This window comes from Festucalex cinctus, chromosome 2 (assembly GCF_051991245.1).
Source record: "Festucalex cinctus isolate MCC-2025b chromosome 2, RoL_Fcin_1.0, whole genome shotgun sequence".
NCBI lineage: Eukaryota > Metazoa > Chordata > Actinopteri > Syngnathiformes > Syngnathidae > Festucalex > Festucalex cinctus.
In genome coordinates, this window is record NC_135412.1 from 36,311,647 (window position 1) to 36,329,870 (window position 18,224).

An 18,224-nucleotide genomic window follows, 5' to 3' on the forward strand; every position below is an offset into this window, starting at 1 on the left:
GTTTGTTTGTTTGTTTTTTGTCATAGGTTGGCACTTCTGTCTCTCCGTCGGCCCGTCGTTGACTAATACTGGCTGCCAGTGTTAGGAGAATCGGGTTACAGTACTTATCAACGTCAAGCCTGTTCTGAACGTCAGCACCGAAAAACTCCCAGGATGAGCTATCACATCTGCTTCTGTATGACCTCTCCTCATTTACAGAATAATATTAACATTTTGTATAAAGTATTAATTAAACCAATAGTGTTTAAATTGGCATCATATTATTTCAGTATATCTGAAGCAACTGAAGCATGACTACACTACACATAAAAAAACAAATCAACAAAATGTTTATCTAATGGAGATCTTGGCTGCCTTTCACGTTTTCAAAGTCAATTCATTTCACCTGTGTTGGAATTTGACATTCCCTCAAGGGCTTTGGTGATCCATGCTGGCCGTGTACATCCTCAAGTCGTGATTTAAGCTGCCAACACCTTGTAATTAGGGCAAGAAAATAAAGGAAAATGGGAATGGGCCGGCATTATCAGTAAACAATGAATAAACGAATCATATGAATATACGCATGATGGGTTAAAAGTAGCTGGCACAGAAGTGTAGGAGATACTGATTACACTTGTCATACATTGACAGCCAAGTCTCAGTTGTGTTGGCATGATTACACCCTGATTTGCATACTTTTGTTGTGTACCCTACTTGCAAAATGACAATAAAGGACGTCACTGGACCAAATTTCAAGCAAATTTCAAGGGATTAACTTTGTATATGTTTTGCAGTGAAAGTGAAAAAGAGAGAGCGCAAAGAAAAAAAAAACACACCAGCAGTTATTGTAAATGAGGCAAAATCACATTTTAAGCAGAAAATACTCTGGTGGTCTTCATGTACTTTTGTCCAACATTAGCAATGTTTCAATATCATGATAGTAGCGGATGGATAAGGGTGTTAAAAAACAACAAAAAGTTAATCAGAGAATGGATTACGGGAAAAAAAAAAAAAAAAAAAAAAAAAAAAGAGAATGGATTTTAATTTCAAAGTTATTCGTGCATTAAATTGAAATGAATCAATCCACTTTAAAATGCATTGAAAAATGCATTGAATATTTACTGGAAAGATATATCTGGAGGAAATTTACACATTTACAGTGACCGACTGGCAAGTACATCCATATTGTAAAATAACAAACTCACTGCATTATACTACCCTCTGGAACTGAGCCATATCATATTGAATGAAAGTATAATGACACACAATCAAACTGAATCATTACATTTAAAAATAAACCGACATTGAATTGTATGTATTCAGAATTGTATCGAATCGGCTTTGATGTGGATGACTGAGCACTGCTTCTGTTAGCCATGATTAGCACCAAGATAGCAATGATAGGACTCCCATTTTTGTTGTTGTTGTTGTTGTTGCTGCTGTTGTTGTTGTTTTTTTGAAAGAAGGGATTTTGATGTGAAGTTTTTGTGTGGCTGTTCTGGAGACAAGAAGATTCACTCAGTGAATATGTGTACTGCTGCATTACCTTCTCGGAGTCGTACTAACTGTCAAGTTGTTTGCTGCCATACGCTTGTCGCTTGTGATTATAAGACGTGGATGTTATGTTGTAATGTTGAAGATAGCGTTAGTGGTTGATTTGATTTACAGTTAATAACATATTAGCAGCTGTAATTAATGTCATTTTGCTAATGCACTGCACTCACCCAATTTATAGTATAAAATATATTCATAACAAATCAAAATATAAAATGAAATCACCCATTAACTTAGCCTCAAAATACACACACAACACTAAGTGTGATAAGTGAAAAGCAGATGATGGCAACACCACAAAATCCATTTCACAATTCATTTTTGGTAAATTAAGTTTCTGTTTGAGAGTCAGCAGCAATGGTAACAAAACAATAATAAGAAACCCACCAAAATTAAATCAATCAGAGCACTAAGAGTCACTTTACCTGAACCAACAATTCTGACATCCACCTATAGTGACTCTCAATAATCAATTATGACACTGAAACACTCGTCCTTCGGCAGAAACAGGATGTTGTCATGACGCAAGGGGGAAAAAAAATGGCGTATGGGAGGGAAAGACTCCAACTCAAACGAGCATGTCTCATGTCACTCGCTTCAGCTAGCCCAGCCGTGGCTAAATTCAGACCAGCGGCAGTGGGAATGGAACAAGGGCAGCGATGCAAAGGGAAAGGTTGTCACTAGATTATTATGTGCAATAATAAACAAACAAAATACTATTTGAATCTGAGAATGGGTTTTGATTTACAAAATGTGAGTGTATCAAATCGAAAAGAATCATTCCACTTTAAAATATTGCATCTCGTATAGTATCTTTGAAGAAAATGCAACAGTAAACTGCCAAGTTCATTCATAAAATCACAAAAAACTCACTGTATCCGTATACTGTCGTGAACTGAGCCGTACCATATCAAACTGAAATCCCACCAAATCAAACCAAGTAAAATCGGTCCACTATAAAAACCCAACCGTCATTGAAACGAACAAATCACACCCCATTTATTGACATATGTATCAAATCGCCTTTTATTGCAGATATATAGACCCTTAATCCATACATTATATTATGAGAATTCAAACGACAATCCCTAAACCTGAAAACTGTTTATATTATTTCCTATCTATTGTACACAGACGACGGAAACATCGTTTTCAAGGGCAAAAAAACAACAACAACAAAAAAAAAACAATATTTGCCTAGCATGTGGTTGAAAAGCAAAACATGCTTTGAAAATTATGTGTTTGAAAAACATCTTCAGCCTCAGTCAAGGACAGGCCACAGTCAAGACCAAAAGAAAATTCTCACAGTCGTGTGTAGACAATCAAATTTTCAGACTACAAATATTATATACAGAAAAACAAAATCTTGATCATGTGTACCGGTAAATAATTTTAAGCAATTACATAATTTTTAGCAAGTGAATGAACTCTTCTTGAATGCAATACTCTTTTTAAATAATTATTGTACGAGATAAACATATTAGTCAAGTTTATTGTATAGCTTTCCGAGCGAGTGAGATGTTCAATTGGTTTGTTTACCAGCCTACCACCAGGTTATTGTGCAGAAAGCTGCATCTAATGTGAAGAGGAAATGATGTGATATGAGTCAAACAGTCTATGATTGGTTTTGTTTTATTGTATAAATTCAACAGTCAACAGTCAAATGCTTACACATTTAATGAAAACTGTTTTTCAAGCACCAGCGTGGTTGCAGACAATAAGGGGAGAAAAAAAAAAGTCATCTTTGTAACAAATGCACTCATTAAAGTGGGGTTTACGTTCCTTATAGAAAACCAATGGTGCTGTGCATTGGCCAGTACACTAAGCGTAGAGTTCATAAAATCCTTATAGCTTTCAGTGATTTAGAGGTTTTATTAACCTTTATTTACCGGGTAGCAATTCCTAAGCCATGGTTGAGCACCTCTCACCACAGGATCACCATTTTACTTAATACAAGACAGCATGCTGAAATATAAAAAGTGCAGCAAAGTGTATTTAAAAAAAAATACCAAAACATTTCATAAAAATAATTACCGTACTGTAGCAGCCAGCCACATTCAAGGCATTTAAAAGTTGTGATTAAACTAACCAAACGACAAAATACTTTCATCATACATATTTATAGGGCTTCCATTTGAAAAACCATGATGAATTAATATACAGAGATACTTGATTGAATGCACTATGTCACAAACAATACATTCATTTGTGGAGCTATGCAAATGAAATGATCTGAAAGAAACATTAATGATGGTATTGCGTTCATTTAATGTCCATCAAATCAGGCCAAAGTTCTGATGTGTATTTCTTTTTAATCCACATACATAATGCACATTTATCATAGAAGGGCTTTTAAGGCTTCGGGTGGTCTTCAGGGATCCAGAAGCAACTTTGAAGTGACTCATTGATTCATCAGTGTATTAACCTGCGGTCTGGCTATCATTGACACCCGGCACAGTCCAGAATCAACAAACAGAGCTCACTTATTCTCTTGTGACCCACAGGTTTGTTGTGAAGATGGATGGGGTTATGTAAATGGAGGCTTCCACTTGTGAGGTAAGTCAAAGGTTTTTATATTCTACTTCTGCTCAGGAAAATACCTCCTTTTACAACCATATACAATCTGATGTGTGATCCCTGCACACAAAATGGAAGCTCTAAAATGCCTGCGCTGTATATAAAGTGGACATTACCGTGCACAAATACAACCTTTTGTGCTAATATGGTCAAATCACACTGACAACGGTTTAAAATGAAAGCAATTGTTGACACAAGGGATTCCTACAATGTGCTTTGTGCATCACTGGGGTCAGGGAGATGAACTTGAATTTTCAAGTCACGCACCGCCTTCAATATCCCAGCAGAGATGGTGCACCCCTTGCTCGCACAGATTTGGGGGAGAAAAAAGAAGTCAAAACAAAGCCTGTATATAGCCTATAAAGGCCTCATGTTTAATCATATTTATCTGTTCAGCATTGCATTCTTTAAATGAATCTCTCATTTGAAAAGTAGCAAAGTAGTGCATATGTGCGCTCACCTTCTGTTCTTTTCTTTTTAACACTGCTGCTAAACTTCTAATTTTCTTACTTCATTTACTTAGCTACTTGGATGTCAGCAGCTTTTCTTTGACTTCCTTGAAAATCCTCTTCACATTAGTAAAAAAAGACAAAAGAGCTGCCGCTGTTGGAGAAGAGTATGTCCGCCTCCAAACTCTACACAGCAGGCCAGCAAGGACGCAAGCACTTGGTATACATTATGAATCAAACTGAAGTACTCACCATGAACTCAATGCTCACGCTGGTAAACACACAAGAAGAGACTGAACGAGAAAGGCTTTGCAAAGAAACCACAAGAACTAAGAGCATGTCTACATCACGGGTACTTTAATAAAAAATGTATATGTATATATTTTTAATGCATTTGTTGGACTTTATGTCCACAGGCAAACAATCTTCAGTCATTTAAGAAATCAATAATTTAACACAAAAAATCCAAACTGAAAGGAAATGAAATTAAAAACTGTGGAATTGCCTCTAGTGAGCAGTCTTTAGCGCTCAATTCCTTGTTTCGACAATACGGACAACTCAGGGAAAATCGTAGCAATGGTAAACTCATGAGAAATTACTTGAAGCGTCAACTATATTGACATGCTCAGTTATTACCTTTATCCTAAGTGCATGATGTATCACGGCAATAAAAAAAATTGGTTTTACATGCTTGACATTTATTGTGTCATTTAACTTTATAGTCTTGGTGATTTATATTTTATTGGCATTCAGGATTATAAGGTTTCATTCCATATTACAAACTAACACCTTTATGGCTGCCATTTGAAATTCCTTATCGAGTGCTTCGCAAGCCATGGAATCTTCTGTTAATGGCCAGCTTGTGTGGGAAGTGCATTGTGGCAGCATATTGTGTGACCCCGAGTCTCCAGTTACATCTCGAGGTTATTGACTCCACCCACGGACAACTTGGAATCAATACAGAGGAGTGCAAAAGTCATTGCATTTCCATTGATTGTGCATTGAGTAACACAAAAGATTTGAGGCATCGTGTCAGAGGCTGTGGCGAGATTCAGCAGATCAGCCCTTTAGATGAACAGGACAATGTCTGACAATGCTATTTGTGTTAGATGAGCCAAGATTTACATTTGCTTTCTTCCCATCTACGCTGCATGATTGAAGACTATTTTTAATCTATTTGAAGTTCATCCTCACAAGTGTACAGTGAAGATATTGCTTTAAGAAGAATAGCTGTACCCATATTTGGATTGAGTGGGTAATCCTTGCCGCATTATGCAATAATTGACAGGTAGACTGGCCAATGAAGACTAAGTGGCGAAGCTGACCAATCACCGGTGCAGTGCGTGAGTGACACGTCGATTGACCAGTAGTGAGTGACTGATTTAACTTACGATTACTGCAACTGCACCGAATGATCAATATGGAGTAGGGTTGCCAACTTTCTCATCACGAAATAAGGGACAGGTGCACGGCACGGTGTCATGGTGGTTTGAGCATGATGTGTGAAATCAGTGTTTATTCTGATTAGATTCGAAATGCACAAAGTTTGTACATTCCCTTTAATCCTTACTGCAGGCCATCATTATGTAACCTCATACAAAACCTCAAAGAAAACACAATTTGCGTCTTTACCTAAAAAAAAAAAAAAGAAAAAAACAGGTGCAAAAAAAAAAAAAATGAAATGCAAAAGAGGACTCACCAAATTTACTTTTTCCATGGAGTCTTTTCTTTCTTAAAGGTTTATCCATTCTCTCTTCCTAACCGACCGGACAACACTACACATTATTATTATTATTATTATTATTATTATTATTATTATTATTATTGTTCCGCCTCCCAGTTCTGAGGACTCCGGTTCGAGTCCAGGCTCCGGCCTTCCTGGGTGGAGTTTGCATGTTCTCCCCGTGCCCGCGTGGGTCTTCTCCGGGTACTCCGGTCTCCTCCCACATTCCAAAGACATGCATGGCAGGTTAATTGGGCGCTCCGAATTCTCCCTCGGTGTGCTTGTGAGTGTGGATGGTTGTTCGTCTCTGTGTGTCCTGCGATTGGCTGGCAACCAGTCCAGGGTGTCCCCCGCCTACTGCCCAGAGCCAGCTGAGATAGGCGCCAGCACCCCCCGCGACCCTTGTGAGGAATAAGCGGTCAAGAAAATGGATGGATGGATGGATGGATTATTATTATTTTTTAGCCACTTACCCAGTATAAGCCGCTACAGCAAATGCATGTGACGATGCCTGATGCCTGTGATTGGCTGACAGGTGTCGTGCTTCGTGACATTGCTGTTTTAGCTGATCTAGGACCTGTAGAGTGCTGTGTTAAGTGCTGATTGCGAAACTTGCCAGCAAGCTAAATTCTCGCAGTATTTGTTCAGAAATAGTACGAGAATACATCTTGTATTACTCCCTCTGATACGTTCACAGCCGACATATTAAGATTGGCCTTTAGCGTGTAGGCGACATGAAGCTGTGACAAAACCAGGAAGTGCCTCTCTCTCTCTCTCTCTCTCTCTCTCTTTCTCTCTCTCCCCCTCTTACCTTGAAAGATCTCCCCCCACATAACGACACACCCAGCGACTCATTTTTATTGGCTACGAGCAACTTCCGTGTCACTTGTCAACCTTCGGGAGCAGCCGTGGTCCAAAAATAGCAAAGATGCCGTTTGCTGCATTTCGTGTAAGAATTGAGAATTATTTTACGGGACTTTTGAGGTCCCGTACGGGACATAACAATTAAGCCCAAAACTGGGGCATCCCGGTTAATACGAGACAGTTGGTAACCCTAATATGGAGAGGGCCAAAGACGAGTAAGCGGCATATTTGACCATTCACTATTGCAGTGTGTAATGATCGACATGTACATTGATTAGTGTTGAATGAATGATGTAATTGACCAACTAGGTTTAAAATAAGCGGTATATAGAGAGGGCCAATGAGTGAGAGACCCAACTGACCAATCACTGGTGACCTTTGTAACCACATGTAGACTGAACAATGAAGTGTAAATGACGTAATTAACCAATCACCACTACGTGTAATGATCACCATAAATTGAGTGAGAGAATGCTGTAAGTAATTTGATGTCATCTGTCCGATACAACACCCCTACTGCACTTTTATGTGCAAGTATTCAAGTCATTGTTTGTTGGGTAGTCATGTGGCTGTTTGCTGAGATTGTTTTCCCTCCAATCCATATAGCTCCCTAATAGGGGGCTTAAGCCCAAACAGGAGGCTTGTCCCCCCCCCGTTGGAGAATTTGGGGCGCTTTTATATCGACCCCTCAGGCTTCACAGTCTGTCTTCCTCTGTTGGTCACTGTTTTTTGGGGTTTTTTTTGTCTCTTTTATGTCTCCAACTGTTAAGCGAATTATATTGGTCTGTACCTTTTGACACACAATTGACAATAAATTTGATTTCATTCCAAAATTTTGTGTCTGACACGGAGCGAGGAGGTAGGACTCAGACGCAGAGTGTAAGTTGGCCAACAAGGCTGCAGCTTTAATCCAATGAAACTCAAATCGCCTCGCAAGGAGGGAAAAAAGGCTGAACAAAAAGAGCTCCAAACGGGAGATACAAAAAAGGGCACTCAAAAACAGGGACAACAAAAGGCGCTCCACAAGGGAGGAAAAACAGGGCAAACTAAAGGCGCAAGACAAGGCAAGGCTAGACATCAAACAAGGACGGTGGTACGAGGACTGAGAGGACGCTTCCATGCACTGAGATATGTGACACTTCGGCAACGAGGAGAGAATTCAGGTGGCTTTTATGTCCGGGTTGATTAGGAACAGGTGGTAGTGATCATGGGCGTGGACCGGTAATCAGTGAGGCTGCAGGAAGGGTAAGTGACCTGGGGTGAGAGTGTAGTCAGGACTATCAAAATAAAACAGGAACATGACTGTAAAAACAAAAGCATGAACCGCCACTCTGGTGGCGGCGTGACAGTACCCCCCCCTCAATGGCCGGCCCTTGACGGCCTTTCAGCAAGGAGTCCAAAAACAAGGGCGGGCGGAAGGGGGCACGGAGGAGGGAACACGACCCACCCATCCGTCCCAGACAAAAAGGCAGTTCAGGAGGGCGTCCATGACGCCAGACGAGAGTCCCGTCGGGACCGTTCCGAAGGCCTTTTCCTAGCGCCGGATCAGGTTTGGAAAGTACCAAGGGGATCCCGTGGATAGTTTCGACTTGGTAGACCTGGCAGACTTGGCAGGCTTGGCAGATTTGACGAGGCGCGGCAGGCTTGGCAAACGTGGCAGAATTGGCGTGACAGGCTTGGCAGACCTGGCGAAACGTGGCAGAATTGGCGTGACAGGCTTGGCAGACCTGGCGAAACGTGGCAGAATTGGCGTGACAGGCTTGGCAGACTTGGCAAAACGTGGTGGGCTTGGCAGGTGTGGCAGGCTTGGCGTGGACGGCCCTGGCGTGGACGGCTTAGGCGTGGACGGCCCTGGCGTGGACGGCCCTGGCGTGGACGGCCCTGGCGTGGACGACTTTGACGAGGACGACTTTGACGAGGACGACTTTGACGAGGACGACGTGATGCAGAGACTTGGCGTAACTTGATGCAGAGACTTGGCGTGACATGATGCAGAGACTTGGCGTGGCTCAGGGTCTTGGAGCTGCACCCGGCGAGGCTCGGGGACTTGAGGCGGTGCCCGGCGAGGCTTGGGGGCGAGAGGCTGCAACGGGCGAGGTTCAGGGGCGAGAGGTTCAAGAGTCACCTGGTTGACTGCGGCTGAGGATGCACTGGTTGATGACTGTTCCAAAACGTGATCCATACAGTCCATTCCCCATTCAAGTACGTTTCCGGAGTTCCAGTCGATTCTGGGGTTGTGTCGACGTAGCCAAGGGTGTCCCAGAACCAAAGTGGGTGACGAAGCTTGGATTACATGGAAACGGAGGTTTTCGATGTGTTGTCCTATTCGTACTTCTAGGGGTTCGGTGATATGGGTGATGCTGAAGAGCTCCTTGCCATTCAGGGCTCTGGCCTGGATGATCCGGGGAAGGGGTGCGGTGGTGGCTCGTACTTGCTTAACGAGGCCCCAGTCCATGAGGCTCTCGTCGGAACCGGAGTCGATGAGTGCTGGCATGTCAATGGTCATAGCATGGTGGCGTATCTGGGCTTGCGTGATTCTTTGTGTCTTAGCAGGTCGGGGTGACGGGAAACTCACCGGTGAACCTCTCTTCACGGTGCAAGTTCCAACCCGATGACCAAGTTCACCACAGTAGTAGCAGCGGCCTTCTTGGCGGCGACGCTGTCGCTCCTCTGTGGTTAACTGGGCCCGACCAAGCTGCATGGGTTCCTCGTCATTCCCACTGACCTCCCTCGCGGAGGATGACTGGGGAAATGCATATCGTGGAGTCTCACTTGCCAGTGGATGCTGGAGGGGTCCAGAACCGGGTATCCCTTGGAGTCCGCTGCTCTGCTTGAGCTCCCGCCTCCGATGATCAGTGCGGATGGCAAGCGAAATCAACGAGTCCAGGTCGCCGGGTAAGTCACTAGGAAGCAAGAGTTCCTGCATTGAGGTTGTGAGTCCCTTTAAAAAGTGATCATAGAGAGCTGTGTCGTTCCAGCCACTCTTGGCTGCTAGAGTTCGGAATCGGATGGCATAATCATTGACCGATTCTCTGCCTTGTCTGAGATAGCTGAGTTCTCGCGTCTTCTCTCGATCCATGTTGACTGGATCGAAAACTTGGCGGAGAGTCATGCAAAACCCGGCTGCGGTTGAGCAGGTCGGGGAGTTTCGTGCCCATTCCGCGGTGGCCCAGTCCCTGGCTCGTCCCGTCAGGTGGGAAATCAAGAAGGCCACGCGGGAACGGTCTGTGGGAAATGCCTGTGGTGAGAGTTCGAAGTGAATGTCACATTCGGTCAGGAATGCCTGACAATGTCCTGGTTCTCCCGAGTATCGCTCCGGGGAGGCCAGTCTCATTCCAGCCCCGGTCAAGGCTGGAGTCGGGATCGGGTATTCAGCTGCTTCCGGTTTCGTGACGGTTGGCGAGGAGTGTTGCAGGTGGTTCACCAGCTCCTGCACCCGTCCAGCAAGTTCATCTATCCGGATGACCATGGCTTGCTGGCCCTCCTCCAGGTGCGACAGGCGGACAGCCTGTTGCCGAAGTGCAGCCACCAACTTCTCCGCTGGGTCCATGCTGGCCGAAGTGTACTGACACGGAGCGAGGAGGTAGGACTCAGACGCAGAGTGTAAGTTGGCCAACAAGGCTGCAGCTTTAATCCAATGAAACTCAAATCGCCTCGCAAGGAGGGAAAAAAGGCTGAACAAAAAGAGCTCCAAACGGGAGATACAAAAAAGGGCACTCAAAAACAGGGACAACAAAAGGCGCTCCACAAGGGAGGAAAAACAGGGCAAACTAAAGGCGCAAGACAAGGCAAGGCTAGACATCAAACAAGGACGGTGGTACGAGGACTGAGAGGACGCTTCCATGCACTGAGATATGTGACACTTCGGCAACGAGGAGAGAATTCAGGTGGCTTTTATGTCCGGGTTGATTAGGAACAGGTGGTAGTGATCATGGGCGTGGACCGGTAATCAGTGAGGCTGCAGGAAGGGTAAGTGACCTGGGGTGAGAGTGTAGTCAGGACTATCAAAATAAAACAGGAACATGACTGTAAAAACAAAAGCATGAACCGCCACTCTGGTGGCGGCGTGACAGTGTCATTGGTGCTGTATAATGATCGACATGTAGACTGAACAATGATGAGCCAGAGACGTCACTGACCAATCACTGGCATAGTTCATAACTAATGAAATACACACTGAACGAAGTGTGTTAAGAAATTGATCATTCACCACTGCAACCATTGAAGAGTGATTTGACGCACTGTTTATAACTGGCATGGTTATTTTCTAGGTCCCCCAAACAGGACATATGAGTGGAAAGAGATTTACCACCTCAATAACTTAATTGTACAGGTTCAGATTTGACCTAGCAATTAAAGCAGGTGTGTCCCGGGCCACATTGTAGTCTGGTATCCCTCGGACTGTGAACCCAATAGAAATGTAAGATTGCCTCATATGATCAAACACACACAACAAATTGACAGACTACTATATTTCTTTTCTTTTTAAAATCAGTAGACTGCTAATAATTGTTCAACTATTTTTCAATGTATTTTAAAGGCGGGATTGTGACAAAAATTGCTTGCAATCGGTCATATTTCAGCGTTGTTAAAAGTGAAGCATATGATATGTCTTCGCAGGCCTGACTAAAAATTATGTCACGGGAGGGAGCCCCCGGGCCTTGAGTTTGATAGCAGTGATTTAAAGCATGTGTTCCTCAAACGTGTAATGACTACGTAGCCTGTGCAACCAAGTGCTGGAAATCTGCCTGTGATGTGAACTTCAGTGCTTGTTCCTGGGCCTTAGGAACTGGTCCCACTCATCGAAAACAAAGAGGAGCCAGCTGCTGCATTCAGGCAGTGCTCATGCCTTCCTCTTACCTCCTTGATGCATATTCACAACATGCAAATTTTAGAGAAGCTTTAATGTAGACTGGTGCATTAGCAGTGCAATAAAGAGCCCTTGTACATACTGTTCTGTCAATGTATAAAAGCATTTTGTTGTACCTGAAAGTCAACATGTGCATTTATATCATTTGCTTGAAAGGCTTATGCATTTTGGTGACCATCACTGCTGCCAGCATTTTGATGGCCACATCTATTGGTCATACAAGAATTATGAAGTCAAGAGCCAAAGTGCTTGTGGTGGGTGTGTTGCAGCTTGTTGCGACGCTTCTAAGGCTTGTTTAGGTAATAAATAATCCACAGTAACAAGCCCTGAAGATGAATTACTGCAGCAGATGCTTCCATTTTTCTTGTGTGGCCAGGGTCAATAAAAAAGAGCCTTGTGGCTATATTTCAATGGCGGCATTCTTGCGACAAAGGATGCGATTGAGGAAATGAGGATCAGCGATGGCGATGATGGGTGCATGCTCTCTTTTATTTTTATCTCTGCACGTACTCTTGTGTTTTCTATAGGAGGATCCTGTGAGACTTCAGGTTTTGGAGTGACATACTTCCACAAACTTGACTGTAATGTGATAGACCTCCTGTGTTTCCTTTCCTTCGGCACCACAAAGAACACAATAAGAGTAAATGTCCCCAAAACAGATGTCTGTGTGGCCAGGAAACAGGTGAGTTGGACCACCGTTTATCATCATCCCACATATCATATGGGCTTTGAATAATTGGAATTTTGTCGCCAATACATATATTATGATTCTCTGTAAGCCCCCACCCACCGCTACCCGTCTCTTGGCCGTTAAAGTGCTTAAATACTGGTGAGTTCGCCTGCTAAGTTCATTGTGTCACATTTATACAGCGCGGCGAAGCCCGCTATCATTTTCTGCCACTCAACCAACCACACAAGTGTCAAAATTTGTCAACAAAGGATCCTCCTATTGAATGTTTGCTTCCTGAATCTTTGCAACAGATTGTACCCACCGTAAAAAAATCCTTGTTCCCTGCCTCTATTATTTTTGTTCTCTGAGGTCCTTAGTAATACCTGACATTGAGTGGATATAGGAGATCTTAATTTTACTTAATTATACTTATACTTAAGATACTTATACTAGATACTTAATTTCAATGACCAGAACCAACTGGTGGCGGCACGGTGGGCGAGTGGTTAGCACGTCCGCCTCCCAGTTCTGAGGACTCCGGTTCGAGTCCAGGCTCCAGCCTTCCTGGGTGGAGTTTGCATGTTCTCCCCGTGCCCGCGTGGGTCTTCTCTGGGTACACCGGTCTCCTCCCCCATTCCAAAGACATGCATGGAAGGCTAATTGGGCGCTCCAAATTGTCCCTAGGTGTGCTTGTGAGTGTGGATGGTTGTTCATCTCTGTGTGCCCTGCGATTGGCTGGCAACCAGTCCAGGGTGTCCCCCGCCTACTGCCCAGAGCCAGCTGAGATAGGCGCCAGCACCCCCCGCAACTCTTGTAAGGAATAAGCGGTCAAGAAAATGGATGGATGGATGGATGGATGGAAAAAACAACTGTGACAGTGTCTGGTTGTTGTTGTTGGGGTTTTTTTACTTGTGAAACTTTGCGGCTATCCTTGACTCTTAGTGGATTCTTAAAGGTTCAGTCGGAACTACCAAAAAGGTCCTATCAGTCTTCTATTAGGTTCATTCAGTCATTCATACTAGTCATTCATGGGTTTGTCGTGTCCTGGTTATGAGTCATGAATAGTAGGTTGAATGTTTGTGAGAATGGTTGTTTGTCTATTTGTGCCCTGCGATTGGCTGAAGACCATTTCAGGGTGTACCCTGCCTCTCACCCAATGACAGCTGGGATAGGCTCCAGCACACCTATAATGCTAGTGAGCATACGGGGTTACAAAAATAGATGGATGGATGTTTGACCTACTTGTTACGTGCTGTACTGTCATTTTGTTCATATAGACGGGTTGCAATGTTTACAAACAATAGTGACGTCATCGGGATGCGCACGCAGAGCGGAGGCAAAAGCACCGGTCTACTTCGTTCAGAATGGCCGGTCGCGTACCACCGCAGGAAAATCTTTATCTCCAAAACCTTGGAAATCTCGATAACGAAGCTTATTTACATAAATTAACACTTAAATCCGGAGTTCGCCTACCTGATCCTTATTCGCTGCCCGCAAGTGAGTGGCTAAATGATCCGTCGCGCTGGCCTAATTTGGAGTTTCCAAACATTTACCTGTACCTGATAAGTACACTAAGCGTTTTCACACATGAGACGCTCAAAGCGTACAAGAGTCTCGATGACTACAACTATGTAGTTTGTGGACATGTTCAAACGTTTTTTTTTCTATCAACCTGCTGAACATCAAGACTATTGTTTCCTGAAGGCAGACGTTTTGCCCAGTCAAAGACAGGGACAAAAATCTCAGTGTTACCAGGCATGGGTTTGTGTGAATAAGAAGAGTGTCTCCATACTGACAGCAAACTGCACATGCATGGCAGGGTAAGTAAATCGATGTTTCAATGTGTCAATGAACTATCAAATTCCATTATTACTTGGACACTTAAACTGCCTAGCAAAAAATAAATAAATAAATAAATGCTGAAAGAATTATTTAGCAGATAACCAAGCAGTAGATGTACCTAGCATTTGTGTGTGATGAATGATATGATTAGGATTTTACTTACCAGCTACATCCTTTAGAAGTTTAGATGTAGATAGTTATTTTTGAAAGATAGATGTTTATTCTACACAGGAACACCAATGTCTCAACAAAATCACACATAATTCAGTCACAATTCAGTTCAATTTATGGTTTGTCCCCCCCCCCCCCCCCCAGCCTTGGCTCATGTTGTAGCCATGCTGCAGCTATCATGTTTAAGGTGGACATGGCAGTGAGGCTGGGACTCACCACTTCTGCATGTACTTCACAAACATGTGCTTGGAATGACATGTCCAGAAAAAAAGTTGAAGCCGCAAAAGTGGCAGACATCAACTTCAAAAAAGTTAAAAGAAGTGACAAACCATCAAAAAAAAAGGAAGACATCCACAGACATTGAAATAACTCAAGGTAAGTCACATAATTAAAAATAAATAAAAAGTATGAATGAGCTCAAAATAGATTGCAGCATTAGTACACCAAAGCAATATCCTCAATGTACCAAATATGAATAACAAGTATCTGTTCAACATGTCACTCATACATATTCTATTTCATTTTTAGGAATAACTGATGAACATCTGAATTTGCTGAGAAAAATAACTCTCAAGAGCTGCTATTCTCACAACTTGTTCAGGTCCTCTTTTTGGCAAAACTGTACAATGTACAAAGACTTCATGCTTAAAGCATCATCATAACAAATGTGTCAATTTGAAAAGAAATAAGAAAGCTTGGGTTTGTTGTTGAAATTCAATCTGATATTCAGTGATGAATCACATACAGAATAAGTAAAACTGGATTATAATTGTAAATGCATAAGAACTATCTGTACATCAATAAAAGTGTTGACAGCTTTGAATTCTAATGTTTTATTTTCCTCATCTTTTTGGGAACAACACTTGGCGACAAATTAACCAGAGCAGCACATGTTGTAACAATGTCATCAATAAGATCTACAAGTGACAGAGGAATGACAGTTTGCAAAATTCTGTACTTCTTTAATTGCCCTATAACCCGTTCAACATGGATGCGAACACGGGATAACTCCCGAGAATGATCTACATCAGTACCGGGTAATTGCTTCTTGCCTTTTGTGAAACTTGGAATTTTTAGTGTAGCACCTCTCATAGCAAGTTCATCTGTGATTAGAAAGCCCCTATCTGCAAGTACAAGATCATGTGGTTCAATTTTATCCAAAAAATCTGATTCAACTGTGATCTGTTTATCTGACACTCGACCTCCCCAACCTTGCGATAAAAAAGAGATAGCTCCACCTGGAGCAATTCCTATAAGATATTTTACAGTGTTGTGATGTTTATAATTAGACCATGTCTGGGCTCTGGCTGTCAGGTTTGATGGACGCTCAATTAACAATTCTGAACAGTCAATTATACATCTGCATTTTCGAAATGATTTCTTGAAAATTTTGGGCATGTTTTTTTTCACAGCTTGTTTAGATGGCCAGATTATGAGAGCTTTCAATATTTTTCCCATTACAGGAAACCACCTTCTCAATAGTCTTGACACTAAACATTTGGAAATGTCAAACCTGACAGCCAAATCCTGATTAGTTAAGCCTAATCTTACCTTCATTAAAATGATCAACAGGTGATCTTCAAGAGACAGACATGATGCAACTTTTACAACATTTGGTTGTAATATATTCAACAGCAACATGAATATTTGTTCGTTTGGAAGACCTGTAAAGAATTTAAACAGGGAGGATGAATTTTTCAAACTTTGAAATCCAAACTGCTGGTTTGATATCTTTTTCTTCAAGCTTTCATTTTGTTGCTGACAATTCTGCAATTCATTTCGTAGTTCCAAGTTGCCTTTGAGAATTTGCTCTGTGGTGACTGGGGTAGTTGTACACGTAACAGGAGCAGCTGGTTGATCATCTGTAAAGCATGAAACTTTATATGATCATATTTGTAAAATTCTAATGAGATCTAAATGCAGATTAGCAGACTACTTACCAGTGACTTGTGAATGAAGGCTCAATAGACTTTCTGCAGCTGTCATAGTATCCATTTCTTCATGGTCAGGCTCCCGTGTGACTTTTGTTTCCTGCCGCCTCGTTTTCCGTTGATATCTGTCCAAAACATACAAGTATACATATTCATTTATTTATAGGTATATAGCTGTGTGTGTGTCTAAAGAAAAAAAAAGGTCATACACCAATACAAGTATTTGAATTTTGGTGTTCATATATATGTACAGTACAGGCCAAATGTTTGGACACACGTTCCTCGTCAATTTGTTTTACTGTATTCATGACTGGTTACTTTGTAGATTCTCACTGAAGGAATCAAAACTATGTATGAACTGATGTGGAGTTATGTACTTCACAAAAATGAAAATGAGGTGTAAATCCATTTAATGTATTTATTTATGTACTTATTTTTATTATTTTCCCCTTTTTTGTTAAGTACACAATTCCACGTGTTTGTTAGTTGTCAAAGTTGTGATGCCTTCAGTGAGAATTTACAATGTACCGGTACATAGTCATGAAAATAAAGTAAATGTATTCAATGAGACAGTGTGTCCAAACTTTTGGCCTGTAATATATATATATATATATATATATATATATATATATATATATATATATATATATATATATATATATATATATGTATATTTCATGTCTGTCCATCCATCCATTTTCTGAACCACTTACAGGTAGACAAACAACATCACAATCATACCCACGGACAATAATTTCATTCAAATTTCCCTTTAGACAAATTTTATCTGATTCTGCTGGCTTCATAGTTCTACCTTGAGAGTTTTGAGTGTCCACTTGCAGCAGCTGCTGTATATGAAAATATTGACGGAACAAAGTCTGGATTGCCATGTTCCAGTGAGGCCTTTCCTGTAAAAAATACAATAAAATAAAATGATTTTGTGGGTGGAGGCATGCCTTTTTTTTTTTGTTTTTAAGCCATTCACGGATAGTTTGTGATTGTTTCACATTAAGTTAGTCTACTTCTCGCCCAAAATAATAAACGCGTTTGACTGTACCAAATAGCTTCACTTGTGCTTTCAATCATTTTTCACAAAGGTGTTTGTTATACTAAATTAACATCATGCTCTTTTGCTGAAAACAGTAGAACTAAAGAACTTACCGGATATGAAGTGAGCGCTGCAAAGACGAGCATTCCTAATTTCCTCCTCCGTCCAGTTCTCACGTCGTAAAGCTTGTAGCCATAACTTTCGCCGGTTTTTCTTAAAGGAGTGTTTACCAGCAGGAATTCTATAAAACGTTAAATCACTGTGTGTACTCTTTCTGTTCCGACAACCCACGGCACAGCACGACGACGGCATTGTTTTGTTCGCTAACACAAAGGAAGGGGGAAGGTAGCTCAGTTTTCTGCCTCCGAGTTGCGCGCGCAGCTCCATGACTACGTCACATGAAACTGGTCCATTGGAAGTGATGCTAGTGTTCTACTCATTGACCCCGCTGCTTAAAATGCTCTTTTGTGAATAGTTGTTGACCATTGCTGCTCAAATAAAGAACCATTTACCTCAAGTAAGCAAAGTGCCTCCTGTGCAATACAA

General features: G+C 41.9%; 1 long non-coding RNA gene across 1 annotated transcript; it reads right to left on the reverse strand.

The window, feature by feature from the left end:
* Positions 1-15,516: 15,516 nt before the first annotated feature.
* Positions 15,517-17,951, reverse strand: LOC144013168 (uncharacterized). The gene is made up of 4 exons (XR_013282159.1): positions 17,792-17,951; positions 17,445-17,538; positions 16,640-16,755; positions 15,517-16,561 (listed from the first exon to the last, which is right to left on the reverse strand). It is a non-coding gene; the product is annotated as an uncharacterized LOC144013168 (long non-coding RNA).
* Positions 17,952-18,224: the final 273 nt, after the last annotated feature.